Genomic DNA, 6,297 nt, shown 5'->3' on the forward strand with positions numbered 1-6,297 from the left:
TCTCTTTCTCACAATACTAAAACCATGGGGCATCCATTGAAAATGCTGGGGGGAAGAATTAGGACTAATAAAAGAAAACATTTCTTCACGCAACGCATGATTGGTGGTTGGAATATGCTGCCACAGGAGGTGGTGATGGCCACTAACCTGGATAGTTTTAAAAAGGGCTTGGACAGATTTATGGAGGAGAAGTCAATCTATGGCGACCCATCTTGATCCTCCTTGATCTGAGATTGCAAATGCCTTAGCAGACCAGGTGCTCGGGAGCAGCAGCAGCAGCAGAAGGCCATTGCTTTCACCTTCTGCATGTGAGCTCCCAAAGGCATCTGGTGGGCCACTGCGAGTAGCAGAGTGCTGGACTAGATGGACTCTGGTCTGATCCAGCTGGCTCTTTCTTATGATAAATCACCACTGATGGAAGAAATCTCTGTCAGCAGAGTGGGTCTTCCTTGCTTCCCTCTTCTTGCAGCAGCCCCAAATGCCTCTCTCGGGATCCCCGATAACAGCACGGGAGGAGTCAGAGATCTGCAGCAGGAGGGAGAAATCACTAGCAATCCCTGCCTTTCAATCAGTGGAAATTTTCTGTCTGAAAATATTTCTTGCTTGAGCAATCAGCATGATTGTCAGAGATCTGCCCCCTACCCCACCCCAACCCTAGCAAAACAACCAAGTTATCTGAGCTTCTCAGCACCATTTTAGTCGCTTGCTGACTCAGGCTGGTGAGTCAAACCTTAAGGGAACTCACTGTTATTACAGTCTCAGCCTCACACTATGTAAATATCACGAGAAGGTCATGTACACAATTTCAAAATGAAGGAGGAGACAAAGCGGCCAGGGAGAAATTAATAAAGAACCCTCAATTAAAACAATGAATATAAACAAACACACACTCCTTTGACGAGCAAAAACTATCCCCTAGTTATTTTTTGCTTTGCAAACACCATGTTTCACTGTATGGAAAATTTTCTTCTTGAATTTAAGAAACATGGTGAACACACCTCTACTTAACTGTAGGCTTGCACGACTGATAGAGGGGGAAAGGCATAAAAAATATAACTGTCCCACCATGTGCAGAAGAGAACCAAGAGAATCCAAAAACGTCACCACTGAACTCACTTTCAGAACTAGGGCCCCTTCCGCACACGCAAAATAATGTGTTGTCAAACCACTTTCACAACTGTTTGCAAGTGGATTTTGCTATTCCGCACAGCTTCAAAGAGCACTGAAAGCAGTTTGAAAGTGCATTATTCTGCATGTGCAGAATGAGCCTAGGTTCTGGATCCATTTTAGAGCATTTTCATGGATGAAAGGACTTTTCATGGCAGAGCATTTTCACTTCCTCCTCATCTGCAACCCAAGATGCCCCTGAAATGGTCTTCCTAGGGGTTTCCCATCCTCTAGGAGAAGCATTTTGGGGAGTGGAATGAATGGGAACGTGGGAGCCAGGGCTCTGTTGCAGCTCCTCAGCTGCAGGTTGGGATAGTGCTTCTGGGGTAAATGAATTTTTGTTCCCAGGTCCTGGAATGTCCTGGTGAGTTCAGTCCCTGGCCTCTCCAGTTATAGGACCTCAAGTAGCAGATGGAAATGGCCCTTTCTGCCTGGACCTCTGGAGAACCACAAAACAATTTAGACCTATGTAGCTGAGCAGTCTGATTTGATAGAAGACAGCTTTGTAAGAACGACTAGTTTTTTAAAAGTTCTTGTTGCACGTTCCTGCCGTAAGCTTTTCTGAAAAACTGACATTGAGTCATTTGCCCTATCTCTCACTTGAGAAGTTAAATTTAGCACAAGTGTCTGGACAAAATGTCAGATGACACTAGAGGATATCTCTTGCACAACATGCCCCAGAAGCGTGTAGCATTTAACTCAGTTAAAAATAGCCATTTACTTAACAAACGTGGCAGGTTCCTGGATTTTGTCTATCAGCAGGATAAATACACTGTACAGAAATAACAGAAATATAAGTGGAGAAGGGCAGAATCAGTGGAGGGAAAGTCCTCTTTATTGGCCACTTTTTTATTCTTTAAGAATTATTTATAATTGTAGCAATACATAAATGTATATAATTGTAAACAAGTACAGGATCGAAAGATCACCACACATATTGCTATAGTAGAAGCTTAAATGTTGTAGGGCTGTGACTGAATCTCTGTGTGTTTTCCATTGAAAGGTACCACTTTCTACCAAGTCTATAATGCTTTGGATGCTAACCTCCCCATGCAACGGTTTCCTTGACAGAAATCACACAGACCTGCCAAAGCTGGTATTAGTTGAAGTAGGGGAAAAGAGGGGCACCAGTTAAAATAGTAAAAAGAAAATTGGTTAAAGAAAATTTAACTAACTCATACTGTTGTAAAAGCTGCCATAAAGCCCTGATTTGATTATTATATAAGCAAAAAGTTTAAGGGATGGATCTGAAGAATCATGAGCAGTGTTCCTGTCACAAAATGGATCTTTCCCGTCTCCTCCTGCAAAATACATTTGTTTTGCCAGACAACACTCCCACATACCAAAAGCTGGGGGATCTCCAGGCATAGTGTGAGCTGCAGTGTGTATAGTTTGTGTGTGGGGTGGGGTGGAAAATTTGCAATCTCATTTTAGCACAAGGCCTACCAGTTGAGTAGAATGTGGAATGTGCCTGGTAAAGGGCCCAGGCCTAGAGTTAGGCTCAGCTGAGATTGCTGGTAGACGTTCTCTGTTCCACATAGACCTCCACTGTCTTGGGCCATAGTTTAAAGAGGGCGCAGGGAGAAGGCTGGCATTTGGCAAGCAGCTATTCCTCCAAGGGCAGGCTGACCAGGTGTCCCGCTTTTGGCGGGACAGTCCTGCCTTCTAACAATTTGTCCCGCGTCCCGCAGGTTATTGAAATTGTCCCGATTTTTGGGAGGCTGCCACACTGCCTTCTGGGGCGCAAGGCAGTGCGGCAGCCTCCCGTGCGCGAGGCTGCAGGAGCACAGCCTTCTGGGGTTGCCGTTTTCCGCCCTGTCACAGGGCAGGAAACAGCAGCACCCCAGAAGGCAGTGCGCTCCTGCGGCTGCATGCGTGCAGCCACCTACCCCCGTCCTGGTTTAGAAAGGTGACCATCTGGTCACCTTATCCAAGGGTGCACCAATCCCTGTGGTACCCAGGAGAAGGGAAGCAGGAAACCGAGAGGCTAGGTCTCAGAGTTGGAAAAGAAGCTGGGGGCCCTGACCCTCCCCAGTGGGAAATTCCTACAAAGGTCATGTTGTGGCAGCAGTTACGCTAGAGAGAGAGAAAGTTGGGAACCCCTGGGAAAGGGCTGGGTGGAATAGGGTCTGCAGGTCAAACCAGGCCTGCTCTGCCACACCTGGATTTCACCTGCCTTCTCATGAAGTTGAGTGACAGTTCTCTAACATTATTGATGAAACTTTTTGTGCTGAAATTAAATAATGTTATAATCTATTCCTGCCAAAAGATACTGAATGCAAATTTGAATGAAACCAGTTATTATGCTAATATATGCTAATGTGCATATGTTAATATGCTAATAATATGTTAATATGCTAATAACGTGGGGGCTAATATGCCAATATGAACTATATTCAAAGGTGTAAGATTTTTCATCATTGGCACTCCTGGTTTATTATAAAATGTGTTTATTATAAAATGTGTATGTAAGATGCTTATTGTTATCTATTCTAATATGATGGAAATTCAATTATCCTGTAGTTTTATTAGTAAATACCATTCTGTAGACCATGGGGAATGGGTATATCTTTTACTAAACAGCAGCGAACAGGGAAGAGTTAGATATAAGCCGATTTTGGATTCTAAACATGGTTGTATCATAGTTGTTTTATAAAAATATCTTATAACTGAACGGTTAAAGCCTATTCATCTGTTTTATATTTTTTACAAACGAACTATCACGTTGGAATGTAAAACCCATAGATGGCATGTATGATCTTTTTTCAAATTTAACAACAGTGTTTAACCACATTCTTATACTCTATGCCAATACAGGTCATTGTTGTTGTTGAGTGACAGTTCTGTACCTGGAGAAGTGATGTTTCCAGGCAGACTGTCCAGTAGTCTGATTGAAGTCAAAGGCTTCTGGTGAGGAAAACTTTCCTGTTGTCTGCTGTGTCAGTTCCCCGCTCTCTCTCTCTCTCAAACCTCAAAGAGAAAAAAAAACTGCAGACCTTTGCAAACAGCTGTGTGGAGATGGCTGACGTTCAGACTTCTGACACCATGTTGTGATGGACGACAGGACGGTCCTTGTGGGTTTAAATTAGGTTTATTTACAGCTACCAATAAGACCAGTGAGAACTATAAACAACCACACAGAAGCCTCCAGTATGGATTCAGCTACAGCTGCTTTTCCTGGGTCTCTTAACTGCCCAAGGCATACGTCACCACAGACTGTTGCTGGGATGGCATTATTATTATTATTATTATTATTATTATTATTATTATTATTATTATTATTATTATTATTATTATTATTATTATTATTATTATTATTATTTATTGGGTTTATAGACCGCCCTCCCCCGGAGGGCTCAGGGCGGTGTACAATACAGATAGAGCACCATCAATTTAAAATACAATAAATATGAATTAAAATGGCTCTAATAAAAATAAACCCTACCCCATTAAAATGCAGCTTATAAAATTAATATTAATGTTAGCTCAAGATGGTGCCTGCTATCAATTCCCTCTCAGACATACATCAGAAAAGAAGGGCAGTAGGGGCCACATGATGTTACAGCAGCAAACAACAGGAGGAAGGGGTTGTGTTTAAAGTAGGTTGTGTCAGTGTTTATGTGATTATTCTGCAAATATTTCACCACTATAGCAATTCTGACCCTACCCAAAGTCTGATTGGGCCAATAGGTTGGCTACTTTAATATGTTTGCCTTGTTGCAGATGTCAGGGATTGTGTGGTATATCTCATGGATTCACTCTAGAGAGCACACAAGGACCTCTTCAGTAGGACTGTCAAATAATTAAAGAATTCTCATAAGAGTTTTTCACTGATTGAGCATACATCGTTTTTTTGGAATGAATAAAAATAATTGTTCAGGAGAAAATGGCATACTTTATGCAGGGGCAACTCTCAGTCTTCAGTTATGACAACCCTATGTCAAGGAATAAACATAAATGATCAGGAACAAGGTAATATCCTCCTTGAAATGTTTTATTATTTATTATCCCCCCCCCCCCCCGGGAATCCATTGTAGTTTGGATTTATATCCTGCTTTTCTCATAGGAGTCTCAAAGAGGCTTACAAACTCCCTCCCTTCCACTCAGACACCTTGTGAGGTAGGTAGGGCTGAGAGAGTTTTGAGAGAACTGTGACTAGCCCAAGATCACCTAGCAGGCTTCATGTGTAGGAGTGGAGAAACAAATCTGCTTCTCCAGATTAGTCCACCACTCATATGGAGGAGTGGGAAATCAAACCAGATTAGAGTCCGCTATTCTTAACCACTACACAGGGACATCATTGAGTGGGTGGCAACACCCCCCCCACACACACACACACACCATGATCCCCTCTGGCTTCCCACCATTTGACCCACTTAGTCTAGTAATCCTAGGCTGAGAGTATGTTACAATCCTAAATTTACTCAAGAAATTTCCATAGGAGCCTGGGCTCCTCAGATCCTATATGACAATATGACTAGTATATCACAGTGGCTCTCATAATGGTTTTATGAAGCGATGTTGAAAAACAAAAAAACAAAAAAGTGACATAACTTCCCCAAAATATACTTAAACTGTATTGTCGACTGGCTTTCACGTCGGATTTAGTGTTGGCTGGTTGAAGGAAACATTCTAGTATTTTTTCTCACGTTACAGATTGTATTGGCATCTTCTCAGAGGAATGAAGAATGCCTCTGAAGATGCCAGCCACAGATGCAGGCGAAACGTCAGGAGAGAATGCTGCTAGAACATGGCCATACAGCCCGGAAACCACACAGCACCCAAATATACTTAAACTGCTTAAATGTTTTTTTAAAAGCAAACTTACAACACAGTGTTTCTAATCAAGAATAATGAGGCAGTCCACACCACAACTTTTTGTTTTATTTTTTGAAAGGGGGCTTGTTGTAGTTTTACAGTTTGTGCATAATTATGCTGCCGCAATAACTCCCAAGAAAACAGAGGCAGGTTTCAATTTGTACCCAAGGCCTTGATCGACACTCTGTGTGCAGGAGTTGCTAAGGGAAACAGAGAAAGCAACCCAATGCAGGAAGGTAACTGTAGCAACCCTGAAAACTCACCTCACACACTGAAGCCCGTGCTTCAAAGTTTGCAACTAGATCTGGGTGT

This window comes from Sphaerodactylus townsendi, linkage group LG02 (genome assembly GCF_021028975.2).
Source record: "Sphaerodactylus townsendi isolate TG3544 linkage group LG02, MPM_Stown_v2.3, whole genome shotgun sequence".
NCBI lineage: Eukaryota > Metazoa > Chordata > Lepidosauria > Squamata > Sphaerodactylidae > Sphaerodactylus > Sphaerodactylus townsendi.